Source organism: Coptis chinensis, chromosome 2 (genome assembly GCF_015680905.1).
Source record: "Coptis chinensis isolate HL-2020 chromosome 2, ASM1568090v1, whole genome shotgun sequence".
In the NCBI taxonomy this organism is placed as follows: Eukaryota; Viridiplantae; Streptophyta; class Magnoliopsida; order Ranunculales; family Ranunculaceae; genus Coptis; species Coptis chinensis.
The window spans coordinates 79,269,916-79,292,135 of NC_141457.1; the positions used below are offsets into that span (position 1 = coordinate 79,269,916).

General features: G+C 37.4%; 1 long non-coding RNA gene across 5 annotated transcripts; it reads right to left on the reverse strand.

Annotated features, from left to right (window-relative positions):
• Nucleotides 1-10,327: 10,327 nt before the first annotated feature.
• On the reverse strand, nucleotides 10,328-20,803 carry LOC147518088 (uncharacterized). 5 transcript variants are annotated; one of them, XR_015211708.1, is made up of 5 exons: nucleotides 20,677-20,803; nucleotides 14,249-14,356; nucleotides 12,723-13,417; nucleotides 11,299-11,971; nucleotides 10,328-10,984 (listed from the first exon to the last, which is right to left on the reverse strand). It is a non-coding gene; the product is annotated as an uncharacterized LOC147518088 (long non-coding RNA). The 5 variants fall into 5 exon arrangements; XR_015211709.1 differs by having other exon boundaries at nucleotides 11,299-11,438; nucleotides 11,626-13,417; XR_015211705.1 differs by having other exon boundaries at nucleotides 11,299-13,417.
• Nucleotides 20,804-22,220: the final 1,417 nt, after the last annotated feature.

Below are 22,220 nucleotides of genomic sequence, written 5' to 3' on the forward strand. Positions count from 1 at the left end.
CAAAAACTGGATGCAACTGTATTAAACTAAATCAGAGATTAACTAACGAAAATCAGAAATTGGATGCAAATGCATTGAAATAACCTCCAAAAATAGTTAACTAAAAATCGGAAGTTGGATGTAACTGCATCACACTGACCTCAAAGCATAAATGTTCACTTTTTTAGCCTTCTCACATGAGTAATTACGAGTAATTAGGAACCAAAAACGAAAATGAGTTTATAAAAACAGACTCTTATATGTATGCAAACTGTATAGAAATTATAAACTCTCGAACTAACCTAGAAAAATAATTAATGGGAAATCAGAAACTGGATGCAGATGTATTAAACTAACTTCAAAGAGTAATTAACAGGAGATTGGAACCTAGATGCAAATGCAATGAACTAATCTCAAAGACTAATTAACAAAACATCGAAAACTAGATGCAACTGTATTGAATTAAATTTAATGAATAACTAACTGGAAATCATAAAGTGGATGCAATTGCACTGAACTAACCTCAAATAATAATTAACGAGAAATCGGAAACTTGATGTAACTGTATTGAACTAACCTCAAAGAATAATTAATGAGAAATTGGAAACTGGATGCAACGTACTACATTAAACTAATCTCAAAGAATAATTAATGGAAAATCAGAAACTTGATGCAAATGCATTGAACTAATAACCCTAAAATATATTTGTATTATATGTAGGGAGAATAAATATATCGACAAATATAGTTTTGCATTTTAAATAGTGTTTATTATAATTCTTTTATTGTGATTGGGAATGCCTTGCTATACAAATAGCTTCAATATTATCTTCGCCACATTGGACATTCTCACAAAATTTCAATCAAACTTCTATTATTAAACCTAAATAAAAAGAAGTCTATGAGTTTTATCAAGATTTGGTGCTTTCTTTTTATAGAGAGTGGTGCAAGAAATTTAAATGAGTAATTAATATAATTTTCATATCTCATAGCTATGCATAGTTGCTAATATTTTTTAGAATAATTTAATATAATGGCACCCATTCATAGGACACACGTTCATATGATAAATCTTTTCAAGTGGGAGTAGTATATTCTTTGAGGATATGGAAACAATCAATCTGTTTTAGTGATTTGTACACATTAGTACGTATGCCGAACGGTGATGATTTACCGCTAAATCACCATAAATCTAATAAAACTATTATACAAGCTAGATCGAGTTTAAGATAATTCCATTTGAAAATTACGGATTAATATCCTAAACTATAAAGTGAATAGGCTATATCAATTTGATCTGTTAGTTTCCAAGTACTTATGCACCATAATTGCTGCTCATTAACGTATTTTGGTTTATTTTCAATAAAAATTTATTCTTATTCAAAAATTTGCCGCTAAATCACCATAAATCTAAGAAAACTATTATACAAGCTAGATCGAGTTTAAGATAATTCTATTTGAAAATTACGGATTAATATCCTAAACTACAAAGTGAATAGGCTATCTCAATTTGATCCGTTAGTTTCCAAGTACTTATGCACCATAATCGCTACTCATTAACGTATTTCGGTTTATTTTTAATAAAAATATATTCTGATTCGAAAATTTGCCGCTAAATCACCATAAATCTAAGAAAACTATTATACAAGCTAGATCGAGTTTAAGATAATTCTATTTGAAAATTACGGATTAATATCCTAAACCATAAAGTGAAGAGGCTATTTCAATTTGATCCCTTAGTTTCCAAGTACTTATGCACCATAATCGCTGGTCATTAACGCATTTTGGTTTATTTTCAATAAAAATATATTTTGATTTGAAAATTTGTGTGAGACATTTTGTAAAGCCTTTTCAGCACACAAAATATTTAATAGATCCAGGGCGTATGCCCGGGTCCAAAATCTAGTCTATATACTAAAATAGAGACCTCTAAGAGAGAGATTTCTCTTTCCTAGGTGGCACTCTAATATGAGAGATAGAGTTTTCTCTATCCTAGGTGGCCTCTCCTAATGGAGTTGTGGTGACGTGGATATCTACTTGGCACTCTCTCATAAGAGTCCATCAATTGCGAATTGCTTAAAACATTCCAATTCCTAATTCCTCAAAAATAGGAATCCTCTTCCAAATTAGATTATTTCTTAAGAAATAAGAAACATAATCTTATAAAATTGTTTGCTTAAAGCATTCTAATTCCTAATTCCTCAAAAATAGGAAAGAACTTCAAAATTAGGAATTCTCTTTCAATTTGGAATTTATATAAATTATTTCCTAAAAAATAGGAAGCATAATCTTATAATTACCCACACAAATTCTGTACATATAGATTTCCCTTTAATGTTGGAATTAAATTAAGTTCAACATAAGCATGTAAGTTTTTCGTTAGCTGCTAGAAAGTAAATATAAAAATTAAAGAATCTAAAGTCTTTGCATTGAATCTAATTTGCGATCATACTAATTGGTCAGGTAATGACTATTACCTGATCGATTTATATTTCTTTGTCTTAATACAAAGCATTGGGGAAACCCTATGCCGCAATAATGTACAGTGATGATACAGATCTTTTTCTCTTCTCTTGGTTATATTGAAAGCATGGCATGGCCAGCAGAACTTACCTTAGTTGATCGATCAAAGTGGAAACAAATTATATTATTTCTTATGGCCTTTGTATATTCACTCCCATGAAGGGACATAAGCTCAATTTACTTATACTATAATTTCATTTGATTTAACTACCTGTACCTGTACTTGTTTATGACAGATCATTTTCTGTACCTGTTTACACAATCAGACCAAAAAATTGCTAGACTCCTTTGTGCCACTTCGACCTTGATTAGGAACTTTTGAGAATTCACAACATAATTTCTTTGATATTAAGAAACTATCTATAATTGCCTCGAGAGTGTACATATATGGTATGGGCGGTATGCAACTCGAGACTTAATTGAAGATGAAAACATTATAGATGAGTCTACTTTGATAAGGTATTCACTAAAATATAGAAGATCTACGTCTTCTCACGTGTAAATAATCTTTTGACATTCTCATGTATGATGACTTGAGTGGTGACTTCATATCATTAAACTAAACCGCATTGTCATGGGATTTTTGTTCACTGTTGATTGATTATTTCTTTTGGCTGAGAATAATCAGACGATGCTAAGTTATAGCAGTTGGAATTGGATACCAAAGAACAAGAGTAATATGGCAGATTCTCCTAGAATTATTAACCTATTGCATGGTACTGAGCAAGCACCCACCCTTGGTACTCTTTTAAACACCTTGGTACGTTATGAGAAACTATACGGAGATGTTCAACAAGAGTTAAAAGCCCATAAGTTGGACCATTTCTAGAGCCATTTAAGGGAAGTGGAAGGTCGAGTCGGTGACACAAGCTAACCGATCTTGCACCCTTAACAGGCACCACTACACCATCAGCTAAGATTACTGCCTTCAGTACATCAGCATCCACATCATGCTGGAAGGACAAAATAACGAACACCAACATTAACATTATGTACCAATGCCTAACAACTATATATAAAAAAAAAGGTGAAATTCCGTCGAGATACATCCACTAATAATATACCATAATAAGGTTAAAAGTTTAATGTCGAATGGAAATTCACGCAAAAAATAAAGAAAAAGAAAAAAGAATGAGGTGTGCCATTTTGCGTAATGTTTAGGCAAGAAGTATTCTCTAAGATGATTAAAAAGATTATAATCATTGGGTCATTGTTATACATGCAACTTAGTATAGTATCAAGAGTTTTATAAGCTGAATAAAATTTAAGACTCGGAACTGATTGAATTGGTGTGGTTATGTTGATTTTTACCCAAACAACTCACGAGTTTATGATGTGCTAATTATTATGAAAAGTTCATATATCACAACCCAATGGGAACTATTAGCAGTCTTTTAAACTTCACGCCGAGAAAGAATGATGTGCAAAAGAGCTGTCATACTACTAATGCTTCACAAGTCAATTTTGCAAATCTTTGGGGTTTTATTTAATTATTGTTACATTCATATGATGTAATTAGGTATCTAATCTAGCTTGACCTCATGCAGGCAACATTTAGAAGGATAACACCTTTCGGCACTGAATTATGGAGAAAACTACTGGAGTATAAGAATATCGATCGTACTACTCACTCTCGAGTTTCTTTGTCTCGATCTGTAAATATTGATAAGTTTTGAAACTGGGTTCGTTCGGTTCACTCCCCTTTCTCCACCTCTCCTGCAGATTTACAACCCGCCAAGAGGTTTGTCCGTGTTTCATAGGCTATGAGGGTGTGGTGACTCAATGGGGTGTTAGTCCGACTCAATGGGGTGTTAGTCCCCTTCTTGGCAAGACTCATAGGCTGGTATTTGTTGAAGGTAGCTTGTATTGGTGCTTGGCATCCAGTTAGAGTTTCATTCTTTATAGCTAGCTAGGACAGAGAAAAATGGGTATCATTATTATACGTAGATGAACAAGAAAATATACAAGCTTGGAAAGGCTTATCATGGGTCACATGCATACTGTTGACAGTAAGTAATGATAGGACTAAGAAGGACATTACTCCGATGGGAGGTTTAATTTCCCCCAAACTTAATAATAAAGGGATGTTGTGCGGGACCAAAGAAGCATGCATGTTGTTACTCTGAGACAATCACTGTTGAAGCAGACCTCAAGACCAACCTTGGAGGAAATCAAGCTCAAATTCATACACTTAATTAAAGTTTGACCATGGTGTAGAAGTCCAAGTTCTATAGCCAAGTCAAAGCTTAGAAATGAATGTTGGCTGCCATTTTCTTTAATTCTAGCAGCAGTTCTGCTTAGTTTGTTTTCTGTTCTATGCTTGGGCATTAATCTTCAAAGAACTTCTTTACTTTTTTCATCATTTCTGTAAGGATCTAAATTTTTTAGCACAATGTGACTTATGAGCAATGGTATCCAGAATACCTAATATCGAAAAGTTATATTGCATGTTCTAACTCTAATTAATTAAGAGATATCTAAACTATTAGAAAACTTATTTGAATTAACTTTGCCTTTCTAATATACAACAATTATAGAAATACTATCGTCAACTCTAGATTTCTACATATAGAACAATCATAATCATTTCAAAGGATCTAATAAAGAGGATCCGTGAAGATATTGTTCTATACTTTGAGTAAGCGGGCACATCATTAGTAAAGAGATTAAGTAGTTCTAATATAATTACTATGAAAATCTTATAATGCATCCCCATCTTCAGAAGGTGCAATATAAGCTTCTTTAGTATTGAGGCTTACATGAAGGATGAAGAAACGATGAAGGGGGAATGGAGCAAATGAATATGAAAAATTGATTGTGAAATGATAGGTCGGACAATAGTGGTGTACTTTAGAGCTGCTCAGAGGAGTTATTTTGCAACGGATAGCAAATAATCAAGATTAACTCAGCAATGTTCTCACGTTTTATCATAATTGATTGGTTTAATATTTACCAATTGATTTCCAATATGTTCAAAAAATTGCGCACCAAAAAAGAAACTTTTTACTTCAAGCAAAATATCTTAAAGATCTCGGGCGTATGCCCAGTCCAAAATCTAGTCTATATACTAAAGTAGAGAGTTCTAGGTGAGATTTTTCTCTCTCCTAGGTGGCACTCTAATATCAAAGCTTTTGAGTCTGCTACACCACATGGCACTATAATATCAAAACTTTTGAGTCTGCTACGCCACGTGGATCTCTAATTGAAACCCTTCCTACTCTAATTGAAACACTTCCTACGTGAAACCCTTCCTACTCTAATTGAAACACTTTCCACGTGTACTTAAGTAACTTTACATAACATCAGTCTAGCATCCTATCTACACCATATACAACCCCCCTAACAACTTTTGCTGCAACTGCACTACCGAAAATCATACATACTTCTTATGTACAATACATGACAAATTTGCAAACATCACATGTTCTTGATCATTTCTGCATACCAGGGTCCATGCACATTACATGACACTGTTGCTACAACGAGCAGAACCTCTACAGCCTTCATCAATTTTTCAGTAAGAACAGCAATTTAATAGATCCTGTGAAAAAGATATGTCATTAATCAATAAATAATTTTTTAAATAGTATCTATTGAAATGGCGGAAAAAGTATAGGGTACCCAAAAGAATATTCAGGTGGCTTTGTTGAGGATCACTTGCGTCTAATTTTATATATGTTTTTCTTGATTAGTTTAGCCATTAGGTTTTTTGTAATTGATATTGGATCGAAAAGTAGTATCATAATTAAGATGTATGATTTTGGCCTGATATGGATGTCTTACCATTTCCCATGGCACACTCATTTGCAATGTCTGATCCTGATTTCTGCATTCCAACGACCTTAATGAATTTTGTTGCAGCAGTATCATCCATGGAGGAGTAGTCCATAGTGTGTATCACCGTACCTTACCACCATAGACTTCAGGGCCTTTATTTGGTGGAAATTTCGGAATGGTTAAGATGTTGCTATACTTTCCAAGGCAAAGGATCACAAGGTTTACTTGATAAAGTTGTTTCTAACAGAAACACAATGTCAGAATATGTAAAATTCAGGATATCGATTTCAGATTTAAGAAAGTAGAAATCAACTTTTTAGATTTGTAGGTTTCGAACATCAAGATCATTGTAACCGGTGCTCACAGGTTACCTCGGTGATTGCATGTAGCTGTTGTCGACTGTAATGTTCCATTTTCCTTTTGGACTGAAGGGATCACTAGTGCCAGTCTAAAGATCCCATATAACCTTTTCTTTGTCAGACTCCCCCTTATAATCGAAATGCATGGCCTTTGAATTGAATTTGATGTATCTTTTCAAGTCGAAGTGGCCAGCCATGACTTGGTTATGATCATGACAATCTTCTTTTATTGAATTAGGCCATTTGGATATATATATATATATATTGTTATTTGGGTAATATAGAAGAATAGAAATCATCACATTTTCAGGAACAAAGAATGGTTGATATCACAAACAGTCGGGGAAATCAAAGGCATGTCGTGGTATTGGATGTCCAATTCTAAGGAAAGGTGACAGTACCAATTCAGGAATTTGGTACTAGATTGGCCTTGTGTGATAATGGCCGACTCCGGGGGAGTAATATTCTAGGGATGCTATGTTCTATTGTTTTCCTGTATGTTTTCCTTTTAGTTGCAGAACGTACTTGTGATGAATGGCCGACTCCGGGGGAGTAATATTCTAGGGATGCTATGTTCTATTGTTTTCCTGTATGTTTTCCTTTTAGTTGCAGAACGTACTTGTGATGTTCTCATTCACTATCAACAGTGCATTGCACTTCCTTTCTAATAAAACCTATAATACAAAACAGCTCAGTTTTTAAGCAAAGTTATAAGGGCTTAAGTGGTGGTCCTGATTTCATTGGGATATGTGCTAATCCTTGAAGAGCCCTATTTACCTAATACTAAAGAGTCTGTTTGAAGAGTCATATTTACTTAATATTCTAAAATAGACAAAAACCTCCAAAACCTATTTACCTAATACTAAAGTGTCTGCTTGAAGAATCATATTTACCTAATACTCTAGAATAGACAAAAACCTCCAAAACATACTAAACCTCCAAAACCTTTTCTAAAACCTCCAAAACCCCTTTTCTTCACGCAAATAGGTGTAGTTGTTTCACATATTAAATTATATAATTGTTTCATTGTTTAAATACCCCTATAGCTTCTCCTACCGTTTGAAAAACGTGTATAAATTGAATATGGATTATACAAGGAATGAACAGTTAAAGTTGTCTACGTACACTCTGCTTTTGGATGAACAAATTGTTCTCAATACATATACTTGGCTAAGATGATTTTCTAAGATATATTCAGTTAAGGGTATCACAATGACACTAACAAGTTCAATTTAAATGTCAAAGAAAAAAAAAATGGTAATTCTACTGTAAAAGTTAAATTTACGTGTATTCATTTAATTATGACTCGAGAGGCGTAGACACGGGTTAAATTCTAGTCTATAATACAAAACAACTCAGTTTTTAAGCAAAGTTATAAGGGCTTAAGTGGTGGTCCTGATTTCCTCGGGATCCGTGTTAATGCTTGAAGAGTCCCATTTATCTGGATCTCTGCTAATGCTTGAAGAGTCCTATTTATCTAATACTCTAAAATAGACAAAAACCTCTGAAACCTGACTAAACTTTCAAAACCCTTTTTCTTCACGCCCAAAAAAAAACTTAAACGAAAATCATCAAGCCAAAAGCTGCTAATAGTTCGGTTTTTTTCCTGTTTTATTCCCAAAATCTGCGTTTGTTATTTTAGGCAAAATATATACAGGATAACTTGCCATTGTTTTCTCCTTAAAGTAAACACAAGCTTGGCAAAGTACCTCCAGACTCAACACTCAAGTACTAATGGATAAATGGATGAGGCTATAGAGAATAGAGGAAAAGGAATCAACGTATATACAAATGGATTCAATCTTGTAAACATTGGCAAGTAGTTTTGTTGAATCCCTGCTCCTGTGGGTTTGTTTCATAGTTTTATGAACGGAGAATTTCCAATCTTGAGGTTGGATCTATCACTCCATGAGCAACACATATCAGCTGATCCTATGTTAATTTTGAAGGGATCAGGTAAGGCCGCAAGGCACCATTGTCAATGTTATTTCCTTCAAATGACTTCTCACACATCACGTTTGGAACCTATACCCACCCACCCCAAAAAAATAAAACTACACATTGAAAATAGAACAAATGATATAATGTGGTGACTTGACTGCCAGTCCATGTACTTCGATTTAAGAATGGACTAGCATATAGTGTTAAGACGAAGAAAAAGGTAAAATTTATCATTGACCATTTATCAAAACTATGCAACAGTCCTTTACAAGTGGTAAAATGATTTAATGCTCAAAGGACTAGAGAGCATAAAAAACAACACTACTAATCTAACATTCTTGATAGCTTTAGGAAGAACAACACCTTCGTCTTCTAGAAACAGAATCTGCTTCATGATATCCCTGTAAAACCACAGTCTTACCATTCATCATCCATGTTATGTCCTGTTTCTATGCTATATATTTCAATCTATGCTTGAAGAGTCCTATTTACCTAATGCTTGAAGAGTCATATTTACCTAATGCTTGAAGAGTACTATTTATCTAATACTCTAAAATAGACAAAAACTTTCAAAACTCGACTAAACCTTCAAAACCCCTTTTCTTCACACCCAAAAAAAGTTAAACGAAAATCATCAAGCCAAAGCCATGGTACGAATCTATAATACAAAACAGCTCAACTTTTAAGCAAGTTATAAAAGCTTAAGTGGTGGTCCTGATTTTCTTGGGATCTGTGCTAATACTTGAAGAGTCCTATTTACCTAATACTAAATAGTCTGCTTGAAGAGTCCTATTTACCTAATATTCTAAAATAGACAAAAACCTCCAAAACCTATTTACCTAATACTAAAATGTCTGCTTGAAGAGTCCTATTTACCTAATACTCTAAAATAGACAAAACCTCCAAAACCCCGACTAAAAACCTCCAAAACCCCTTTTCTTCATGCAAACAGGTGTAGTTATTTCACATATTAAATTATATAATTGTTTCATTGTTTAAATACCCCTATAGCTTCTCATACCGTTTGAGAAACGTGTATAAATTGAATATGGACTACACAAGGAATGAACAATTAAAGTTGTCTACGTACACTCTGCTTCTGGATGAACAAATTGTTCTCACTACATTTACTCGACTAAGATGATTTTCTAAGGCATATTCAGTTAAGGGTATCACAATGACACTAACAAGTTTAATTTAAACGTCAAAGAAAAAAAAAATGGTAATTCTACTGTAAAAGTTAAATTTACGTGTATTCATTTAATTATGACTCGAGTGGCGTAGCCACGGGTTAAATTCTAGTCTACTTATAAAAACAAAAATAAAGTCTGAAGCTTCGTAGTTCGTATAGTCTGATGAGCCCATACACCACCAATACTCCTTTTCGCACAATTGGATTAAAGCCCATCTCTAAGACCTATTTACAGGAAAGAAGGCCATTAACTCCAGCTCCTATGAGCCCCACTTCATTTCTCCTTTGAAGCTGAAGAGGTAACTCCTTGCACGTTGAAGTACGTTTCAGCAAAGACTAAAGCTCTGCAAAGACTTATATGTGCTTCATTCTATTTTTCATTTTAAACTATGAACTCTTTATTCATCACCAGAATGAAGGATGAAAATTTAAAGATACTGATAAAGTGATAAGTGCGTGATAACAAAATGTTTGGTATGTGTTATGTGCACTTGGGCATAGGCACATAGCCCAGTTCCCAGTTGTTGATGTGTCTAACGTTTATATCATACAAATGTGATTTTTGGAAGGATAGGATAACACTCTGTTCTAACGCGTACAATAATTTTTGTTAATCCTTTCATGTAGGGAAATTGCAGTTAACTGTAGGTGCACACATACGTAAGTGCGTTTTAACTAAAGATTATAATTTACGTTTAGCATCTGTATGCAACGGATGATCTCAAGTGGTGACCAGCTTTTCCATGCTCACGTACTAACATAATTCAGTAATTCACTATGCTGGCGACTTGGCCACGGCCAAAGAGTGAGACACAGCAAAACCTTTGCCGTGCTTCCCACCTATAGGCTATAGTTTAGTTAGATTGTTAGAACTGAAACAGAATTAACACTTTTTTCCTTTTGTCATCCAAAGACAACCGCCCTTGCAGCCAAATAAACAGCACGAGACACACTTGAAAACACAGGGTCCCAATCTCTCAAGCTTTTTCCCAACATATTTGCCATGACCTCCTTCCTCGACTGGAGATTCTCAGCGTCCACATAGTCACATGAAGATTCACTGATTGCTTCAACAATTTCTGCTATACCCACATCTTCGACTTGGTCCAGCAGCTAAGTGAGTCTACCAACAGAGTTGCGTACTGCATTTTCTACATTTGCTGCACTGGTTGATACTTTCTCACTGACAACAATTTGCCGGAGAACAAATATGCTGCACATTTCATTAAATTAACATTAAGAGAAGTATAAGATAAACAACGATATATGGTTGATTAAATGAAGATCAAGAAAGAGCTAATTCCCCACACACACACACACCGGTTCCTTTATTCTGTTACTAAAAAAATCTTAAGATGATCTGGTCAGCAAGGGTTTTCACCCGGGTAGACCTCTTGCAATTAGAAGTGGGGTATTGTGTTACACGGACACAACAAAACATAGAATTTGCAAACAAGAGGACAGCCTATGTCCATGCAACACCAACACAGAGAAATCTAGCAAACATTGTAGTTCTTATCCACATACCTGGTAGATATGACAATGATCTTCTCAAGTTGGGCCTGAACATCCCTTAGCCTTGACTAATTGAGCTTAAGAGTTTCAAGTACAGTCTCCTGAGTGATTCAGTGTATCCAATTTGGAGTGCTACCAAACCCAAATCGATCCTTAAAAAATAAGTGAATCTTTTAAAAACTTAACATGAGGAACTAAAAAATAGGTGATTCTGGCATGTTGTGCCTTATTGTGAGGAGCTAAAAAATGGGTGATTCTGTGTCAACACTGTTGACAGTTGACACATATTATGTCCCAAGGAGACTCCCTGAATAGCGAACCAGTTAGCAGAACAATTACCTCTACAAATCCAATTTGGATAGGAGTGGAAGCTTTCATGTGTCAACACTGTTGATAGTTGACACATATATATTACGTCCCAAGGAGACTCCCAGAATATCGAACCAGTTAGCAGAACAATTACCTCTACAAATCCAATTTGGAAACCACTATGAATTCTAGCATACCAATTACGGTACAAGTCTTAGTGTATTTCAACATTCCAAATTGCGAATCAAATCTTAATACAATAGTGAGTCTAAAATCAACTTTTTCTAAAAAATTCCTATATATAGTTTCAGATCTTGCTTCTCCTAATTCTCAACAACGATCAAGTTATTTTGTTCTTCTCTTCTTCTCATTGATTCTGGAAAAGGCAAGACAATTCAATTAGACTGTGATAATTTAAATCCTGTAAAAGGTAAGACAATTCAATTAGACTATGATAATTCAATTAGACTATATTATTAACTAATAACAATCCAATCTAATGAAGAAACCTATTTCTATTTCAGACTCAACAATATGGAGAACTTCGGTAATATGGACAACTCCGGTAAGGAAATCTCAACAAGACGAAAACGACGACAAAAATATTCTAATGCAGCTCCAACTCCTACCAACTCCTACTCCAAGTAAGCAAAGTTCAAAAGAATCACGAAGAAAGAGAATTCAATGTCTACAAAACAAAAGAATCTCTTCTACAATGATACGAGGAAACACAGTAACACAAAAAATTGGTAAGTTCTACATATCAAGTTTTATGTTATTTATATAGATAGTAGATAGAAGAATTGGAATCATATATATGCCACTATATATATTTTCTACAGATACTCAATTGTTGAATTGGACTCCCTATGGACATAATCCTACGTATCAATTTGCAACACCTTCTCATGCATCTACAGGTGGAACACATACTTAGTTGTTGGATTGGACTAAGCATGGACATTACCCTGCGTTTCAATTTCCAAACCAATCTTTTGCAACGCCTTCTCACTCCATATGTCAAAATATTGTCACACAACCATTTGGTAAGTTTACTATATAAAACAATATTTCTAATTTTAGTTTACCTCGACACTACTTGATCTAATGAGAAAAGTTAAGCTTACCTTGACACTACTTGACCTAAAAATCCAGGTAGATCGAACTAAAGAAAAAATAAAAAGTATAATAAGAAGTTGTGAGAAGACTAAGTTTCTAATGCATAAGGTGGTTTGCCTTTACACCAAAAACAACATTATCATCTTCATCTGTTTGGATATGACACACCAAAGACTTTAAACCTTTGAAGAAAAGAAAAGAACAAGGATTTGGGTTACTTACCTTTCCCATACGACCAATCATGGCAAATCCCTCTGTCAAAGTTTGCAATATATGGAATAAATGGTAAAAAAATTAAAAGCAATATCCTACACGATGAATGAATTTGGCAGGGAAACAATATCCTACACTATCTATATATGAACCACGGTATTAGACTTATAAAAATAGTTACACACATACATGACAACTATTCAACAGCTACTCAGTAACATACAAGTATTACTTCTATATATAACTACCTAGAATTTTCCTTCAAACTTAATCCATCAGAAATTTATTTATACAAAACAGTGGGTAACAAAGGCAAATGATATGCCAGTATCATTTTATCTGCTGTTTTTTTGTTTTTTTTATTATCATTGTTCCAATTTCATGAAGATACAAAAACTAAGTAACTTACTTTAAAGCCACCAACAGTCTCTGCCCAATAGTTACAAAACCTATCTCCTGATTTGACATAAACCAGGCCAGAGAAGACACACTGCACAATATAACACGATAACATATAATTAAAAAAACTAGAAATAGTGCTTCATAATAGGGAAGTAGTAAGATACTAACACCTCTGGATGTGGACACAAACTTGAACGAAATTGAGCAGAAGATGCCCAAGGAGAGGACAAGAGATTGCCAAAATAACAGTACAATCAATAGTTCCCGAAATCTAGACCCACAGAAACCCACCCAAGAATCACTTCATAAGAAAAATCCATAAGACCAACTTTTAAAAAACAAATGTAAAAGAATTTATGTTCTAAACAAGAGAAGATAAACACCCAATGAAACGAGTTACAAAACAAAACACAACACAGGTTATAAAACAAACACAAACAGGTTACATAACCCTGTATAGTTGCAAGTCTGGCTATTTAATTACGTGCAATGAGAAAGTTTCTCGAGAAACAAATTGATAGACCAAGACGCAATAACCAATTGGAAATCTAGACAAATCAGGCAATGCAAACAGCCACTGTTTTGTGCAAAAGTAAATAGTAGCAAAGCACAGCCAGATAACTTTTTTGTTCCAGCCCGCTATGTCAACTTCTGGCGGTATCACATGCCTCAACCCGAAATATAAAACAAGAAAAGATGCCTTACCTTCTCTAAAACAAGCTTATATTCTGCAAGACCAAGACGCAATAACCAATTGGAAATCTAGACAAATCAGGCAATGCAAACAGCCACTGTTTTGTGCAAAAGTAAATAGTAGCAAAGCACAGCCAGATAACTTTTTTGTTCCAGCCCGCTATGTCAACTTCTGGCGGTATCACATGCCTCAACCCGAAATATAAAACAAGAAAAGATGCCTTACCTTCTCTAAAACAAGCTTATATTCTGCAAGCTTATTATAAGCACGTTGCAACTTTTCAATATTTGCATTGACTTCTACCAGCTCAGCTTCAAGCTCGCCAAGTTTAATCTTCAAAAATATGTCAATATAAATAGTGTGACTGTATGGGCCAAATTCATGACATGAGAGGTTATTGGTGGCAAGTGGGCCGGATGCGGAGTAGGAAAGAGAAGACATGATGCAACAGATCAAGGCCGTGGAACCCTAACCGCAAAAGGGGTGATGCGACACGTGACGAGATAGAGACCGCTAGATGAAAGAGATCAAGAAACCGCACGAGTGGGGAGTTAAGAATGAGAGATATAAAGAAAAGAGAGAAAAAAAAAAGAAGGGAAGAAAAACGAACGGGAAAAGGAGAGAAAAAGAGAGAGATAGAGAGATAAATACTAGCGAGCTTTAGGGTTGTAATAACTGAGTATACATTTGGCGCCGTCTGTGGGGAACTAGAGAGAAAATGGCCACCGTAGTGAGAAGAGGAGTGGGAAGACCTAAGAAAGCAGCAGTCAGAGAGGTTGCAGAGGAAACATGGAGTGTCGAGGTTGAAGGGGTGGGGGAGGAAGAGGTGTCAGATGTGGCGGCAGATGCCACCATGCTTCAATTCTTCAAGAGGAGATAGTTAGGTTGAAAATGAGAATAACGAGTTAAGAAAGGAAAGGGAAACCACACAAGGGGAAACAGACAATGCATATCACTGAGGCAGTGAAATGGAAGGGGAGACTGAGGAATACCTACCACTGGGCGTGGAACAAACTATCGGTATCACACTGGAGGTGGTACAGACGATGATTGAGAAGGATAGGGAAGAGAACCGTGTAGCAGGAAGAGCAAACCAAAGTACAGCATAGAAAGTGGTGGCGAATCTCAATCAGAATCCGTTGGCAGATTCGGTATGGAATTCAGAGGTGCCTAAGAGGTTCACCCAGCCTAGGTTTGAGAGGTATGATGGTAAATGAGACCTGATGGACCATTTGCATCACTTTCAACAGCAGTTGTCATTGTGGCAGGAAAGTAAGTATGATGAACTCCGCTGCATGATGTTCCCTGCTAGTCTTAAGGGGGGAGCCTCAGACTAGTATTACAGATTGACTTCGCAGAGCATCAATAAATTTGAAGAGTTGGAGAGTGCTTTTGTCGACCATTTTGTACACCAGAAAAGGAGGGTGGTCGATATAGTGGCTCTCTTCAACATCAAGCAGAGGTCAGCGGAGTCGCTAAGGGAGTTTTTGTGTAGATTCAAGGAAGAAATACTGAGAGTAGAAAACCTGGAGGAACATACAGCGGTCATAGCATTCCAACACGGCTTGAAGCCTGGAACTAGAGTTCATGAGTTGGTCTCCAAAATTGAAATCACTACTTTGCACGCTTTGTACCTGAAGGTAGAAAAATACATAAGGTACGAGGACATAATGCAGAGAAATGCAAAGGAACAGAAGAGATCTGGGAAGGCAGTGCAGGCAGTAGACAGAGATGATCGAAAGGATAAAGGTAGGATAGATGAAAGAGAAAGGGGATCATACAGAGGGGAGGCTCGAGGGCCATAAAGAACTGGGGTTCGAGGCAGGAGGGACATTCGAGAGCGGAAACCTTACCACGAAATAACGTAAACTCCTCTTAACAGGCCGTTGGAAGAATTCTTGCTGTTAATTAAGGGGCAGCAATATTATGAGGGTTTGCATAGTACACCAGCGGAGCTGGAGGGCAAACTCTTTTGCGCGTATCATCAAATCAGGAACCATGCAACTAATGAATGTTATGCCTTGAAGTGGCTAGTGGAAAGGATGATAGAGAAGGGGATGCTTAGGGAGTTTGTCACAGAGATTCACCAAGCCGAGAGGGAACTGGCGCCAGCCAGAATTCTAGGAACTATCAATGTCATTTTTAGTGGAGAAACATTAGGAAGAAATGCACACAGAGACAAGATAAGAAAGACAGCCAGTTTGTAGCAGGTCAATGAGGTGGTGAGTATACTACGGCTAGTTAGGGGAGCCGCGATGGGAGAGGAAAACATAATGTTCACCCCAAAGGATTTAGAGTCAGTAATTTCACCTCACGAAGATGAGTTGGTGATCACTATCGCGATGGGTAATTACCTGGTTAAGAGGGTCTTGATAGACTGCGGCAGTTCAGTAGATTTGCTATTCAAAGGGGCCATAGAGGAAATGAACATAGACTGGGAACAGATGAAAGCCCCTCAAACAATTTTGTTCGGATTTAACGGCAGTATGACAGAGCCTATGGTGGATCTTGTGTTACCAGTAACAGCGGGTCCGACGACCATATTCACAAGGTTTATGGTGGTGGATACTAATTCACAATATAGTGCAATCTTGGGGAGAAGATGGATACATGAGATGAACACAATCCCATCGACGTATTACCAGGTGATTCTCTTCCCCACGAATAGGATAATGTATGAAATAAGAGGGGACCAAGTGGCCGTGCAGAGCATCCATCAGGTGACCGTGAAGAGTATGGTCCGAGTATCAAAGGGGGAGGGTTTGGTTCACGAACAAATATCCTCATAGCAATTACAGGAGGAGGCCACGGCGGCAGTCCAAGAGCCGCCTATGGGGCCAAAAACTTTAGACGAGATTGAGATAGTAAACTTGGGAGAGGGAGACAAGGAGAAATTTACATCGGTAGGTTCTGACTTGCCAGATGAGTGGAAGAGCAAGCTGGTGCAGTTTTTGGCAGAGAACAAGGACATATTCGCGTGGGTAATCGAGGATATCACGAGGTTAGACCCAGAGTTTGCTTGTCATCATTTGCATATGAACGCAGATGCAAAGCTGGTAAGGTAGAAAATGAGAAGCGTGAGACCAAAATATACAGAGGGGCTTCGCGAAGAGGTGATAAGGTTGAAAGGCACAGGGATAATAAGGGAAGTAGATTTTACAAAATGGCTATCTAATGTGGTCGTGGTTTCGAAAAAGAACGTCAAGGTTAGGATGTGTATCGACTTCACAGACATAAACAAGGAGTGCCCGAAAGATTGTTACCCTATGCCTCGGGTGAATGAGTTAGTAGACAGAACGACTGGTTTCAAAGTATTTTCTTTCATGGATGCGTCCATGGGATACAATCAGGTCGCGATGTGCGGTCCAGATCAGGAGAAGACAAACTTTGTAGTGGAGGGTGGTACCTATTGTTACACAAGAATGCCCTTTGGGTTAAAAAATGCTGGGGCTACATTTTAGCGGTTGGGAGAAAAGATGTTGGAAGGTAAGATTCAAAAAGGGATTAAAATATACATTGACGACATGGTGGAAAAAAGCATGTCGAAAAAGGAACACTTAGAAGGCCTCTCTCGATGGGAGTGATGTCCGCGGTGGGAGGGACAAGAGGCATAGCAGGGGCAGCGACATCAACATTGACAGATTGAAATGGTGAAGCAGCTGTGTCAAGAACTGGAGGAGGAACGGGAAGTAAACGGCCAGCCGCACTAAGCTCTTCGAGCTATTGCTTTAATTCGCGGTTAATCTTCTTCTGCGCCAGGCTTCGGAAATGATCCGTGGCTTCCTTCAAAGCATTGTCCACAGCAGCCTGACAGGCGACTTTCTCTGCCTTTTTTTGGCTTTCTATCTTGGAGGTGACTCCAAATACATAGTCATGATGCTTGTCCTTAGCTCGCTGAAGTTCCTTTTGGTCCTTGACGGCCATAATGTGAAGATCGTCATGGTCCTTCTCCAACTTTGCATATTTGGCTTTCCAGCCATCAGGACCGTGAATCTCTTGCTTTACAACGTCCAGGGAATCTAGTGTGTTGGTCAATCCGCACAATACATAGCCAATGTCAAGACTCAGCTGAATACATACAAGGATTAGCAAGAGCTGTAAGAAGTAAGGAATGGAGAATAATAAGAGAGCGGACCTTTTCCCAGCCGGTGTAAATGGAAGCTCTATGAGAGGCGAATGAGCTAGCACCACCATATGCTTGATTGCGTGGAAGATGTGAGCTGAAGAACAAAGAAGCGGGGCTGGATTTTCCAAAGCTGAATCGCGAATATTTACCTCGGGATCTCTAGCCTTGAACTGTGGATGCCAAACTTCGATTGGTCCAGAGGAAGGGGGGCCAAATAAGACAGCGTCTTTACCATGATGGCGCGATGGGGCCAGGGACCACGCTGGGTCCATTTGAGTTCCAGATGGGACAAGGGGCGCGGTCCTTGCCCTTTTGGTGGGAGGACTGTTGGCCGCAACTTCAATGGGTGTATCATCATCAGAGTCGCTGTCCCAGAGTTTGAGTTTGTTGGCAGCCATGGTAGTGCTAGAGGTAAGGTGGGCAAAATCGTCTTCTCAGTCCGCTAAAGAGGAATAGGAAGAGGGGGTGGGGTCAAGAGTAGAGTTGTATGATTGGGCGGCGACACGTCGGGCAACGGCTTGGGAGTGATAGATTTTGGTGGTGTATCTGAAGGACTTGTGGGCCTTACGTTTTCCTTTTTTGGGAGGAGAAGGTTTTGGTTTTCTTTCTTTTGGCGGTGGCAGGCGATAGAGGGGGCCTTGGTACTTACCTACGCTTTTTAGGGAAGGATCAAGCAGTAAAGGGTTGCCTTTGTCAGGGTCTATGCCGAGAACCTCACACTGGGTGCTACCCAAATCACGGAGCTTTTGGAAATTTTTGGAGGAGATGTCGGTGTAAATTTGAGATCGCGAATCAGGTTTCCAGCCTGGGTTACAAAAGGAAGGACAAGTTAAAACAAGTTTAAACATAAGCAATGTGGATCAAAATGTTTTACTTACCACTTTTAAGGAAACTGAGGTGCCTTAGAGAAATTTCCGAAGGAAGGTCTACGGAAATAAAACTTCTAGACACATACAACGGATAGTAATGCCACACCTTGTCAGAAGTTGTGATGCGGAGGACAAATGACTTCTTCCGCGGACGAGTATAGAAGGGCTAATACCCTACACTAATGAACTTAATGCTTTTCTTTATATAATAATGAGAAATTACATCACGGAGTTGGATCTTAAGAGTATGGGTTTCGTTGTAGTGGTTAACGGCATACATGGCACACTAGAAGTTACCTATGTCTTGACAGGGCGGAATATTGAAATGATTGCATATCTCGACATCAAGCAGAGTCAAGGGAAAACGCAAGCCAGCCGCTATCTATCCTACAGTAGCGACGAGACAACAGAGCCGTGGTTTTACCAAATGAGGAAAATAGGTGATACCAGGCATGTGCTCTAAGACCACGTCACTAGGGATGTCATAAGCGGCTTTGATGGCATCTAGGTTAGGTCTACGATAGTATGAAGGTGGGGGAGGAAGAGTAGCCTTCCTCCCTGAAGTAGAGGGTACAACGGCAGGACTGATTAAACCAGAGGCCGGGGATTCAGATCTATCAGCAGTGTGATTGCTAGATCTGGGCGTAGAGGACTCCGATCCATCGGATCTGGTGGTTGATATGTTCACCGATTCCAATCCTGACATGATAAACTCAATAAATTGGGGAAATTGAAGCAATAGTGGAGAGTACGAGTTATGAAAGGGGAAAGATTGTGGAACAGTGTCGAGAAATTATCACAAGAAAACAAAATGAATGTGCTGAGAAAGGGAAGAGACAAACCTGAGTTGCAAGGCAGCAAAGGGCAATGGAGTGAGGGAAGAAGGAACTCGAACGGTGTTGGAAGGCTCCCAAGAAGGTGAAGAACAGTAGGGGGGGAAGTTGAAGAGAAAGCAAATGAAATAAGAAAGTCAAAAAGAAGAAATAAGAGTGTTGGGTTTTGAGGGAAGAGAAGTTTGAGCAGGATTCGAAGTAATAGGGGCAGAAAGGTAATCACCGAAAAAGGGACCAGGTGGAGGGTGACGTGTGGAGCCTCGAAAAATGAAAAGACAGTCTATATGCACATGTGTCATTTCTAAGTGGCAATAAGGACGGAACACATGCCAATAAGGGAAAAAGGAGGTGACAGCGCAAAAGAAAAGGGATATACCGCCAAAGGGAAAAGGGAAAGTTGGTTCTCGGTCCCATTGTCTGTCTGCGGATTATCAAGGAGACCGAGAGAGGGCATCTGTATGGGCCAAATTCATGACATGAGAGCTTATTGGTGGCAAGTGGGCCGGATGCGGAGTAGTAAAGAGAAGACATGATGCAATAGATCAAGGCTGCGGAACCCTAACCGCAAAAGGGGTGACGCGACATGTGACGAGATAGAGACCGCTGGATGAAAGAAATCAAGAAACCGCACGAGTGGGGGAATTAAGAATGAGAGATATAAAGAAAAGAGAGAAAAAAAAAGAAGGGGAGAAAAACGAACGGAAAAAGGAGAGAAAAAGAGAGAGATAGAGAGATAAATACTAGCGAGCTTTAGGGTTGTAATAACTGAGTATACAGTGACATTGTGACTTTAACTTTTCTTACAATACAATAAACAATCTGTACCTCCAAGTCATCAAGATCAATGTCAACTTCTAATCATTGACCTTGCTGAAGGTGAAAAACCAGCCTTTGTCATTTGGTCCTTGAAATAACGTAATTTCTGTGCCATCTCTCCACATCTTTTAATCTGCAAGTATAGAGCAAAAAATTTATTTATAAGAGAAAAATGTAATATATATTGTACAAGCGGTATATCAATAATTAGTCAGCAATCAAGAGAAAAACAAAGACTATATTTGTCCCTAATATACAAAAACATTATACACCCTGGGACACTTAATATGGTAGCAGACTACCAAGTGACAAAATTGCTTGACCAACTTAACATCTATGACAAACAGTTACTATCTCAATAGCTGGGTACTACAGTACGTCAGTACCCAAATATACACTACATTACCTCGACACCAGCACTCAGTACTTCATGGATACTTCTTTGACAATTTTACTGTCTAAATCACACTCAAATCAGCAAGCATGCCCGTTCTAAACATATCATCTTATACAAATAATCCAAGAAAGGAAAAAGTATGAACACTAAAATACTTTCTAATTCACTTTATCATCTTCCAAAATCTATTATTGTTATCGAGTGAGGGTTGTAAAGGATCATCCTATAGCACCCAAGTTATCATTGGCCCGTACATGAAATTTGATCAAGATAACCCTTAGCAGGAGAGGTATTCCAAGTATTGGGGTGAAGTCTTCAGTCGAATGGACATGCAAATGTATCTTACTTATGTGTGTTGTTCTTGGCTTCAAATCTGTTATCAGAGAAATAAAAACATGCATAATGAAAAAATATATATAAAAGGTGAATTTCTATATATCATGGTTTATATATTATATTTTCTACAAGTGGGACACATACACAATGGATGAATTGGACTACTTATGGAAATTATCCGGCAAATCAATTCCCATACCAATCTTTCACAACGCCTTTGCAAACTACCACAAAAACAAATTAACATGAAATTGTCGTTGATGCTATGGACATCGAAAATGAGTACGCAGACTACGATGATCAAACTTCAAGTGGTGGTAAATAAAATTATCAATTTATTATAATATTTTTTTACTGTTGTTATAACATATTAATTAAAATTATTATGTAACAGATAAGGAAAATGTAGGTTCACAAGACGAAGAAATGAATGACGATGGAGATAACAGTGAAGATACTATCACAAGTAAGTAGGATTTCTATATAACACATTCACAAATAACACTGATTAATTACAATGAAGCATTTTGTCTAACCTAATATATCTTTTTTCAGGAAATTTTTTTGAACCTTGGAATTTTGGTGGACCAACTTGCATGTGCAAACACTGTGGAGCTATAATGTGGTACGAAAAAAGAACCATAAGAAGTAACCGACTGCTTAATCCAAAATTTTCTCTGTGTTGTCTGTCAGGATGGAAAAGTTAAATTAGCATTGCTGAAAGAAACTCCAAGATTTTTAAAACAGTTGTTAGACTACAATGGAGGACCTAGATCATCAAAGTTTAGAGAAAATATCAAGGCATATAATATAATGTTTG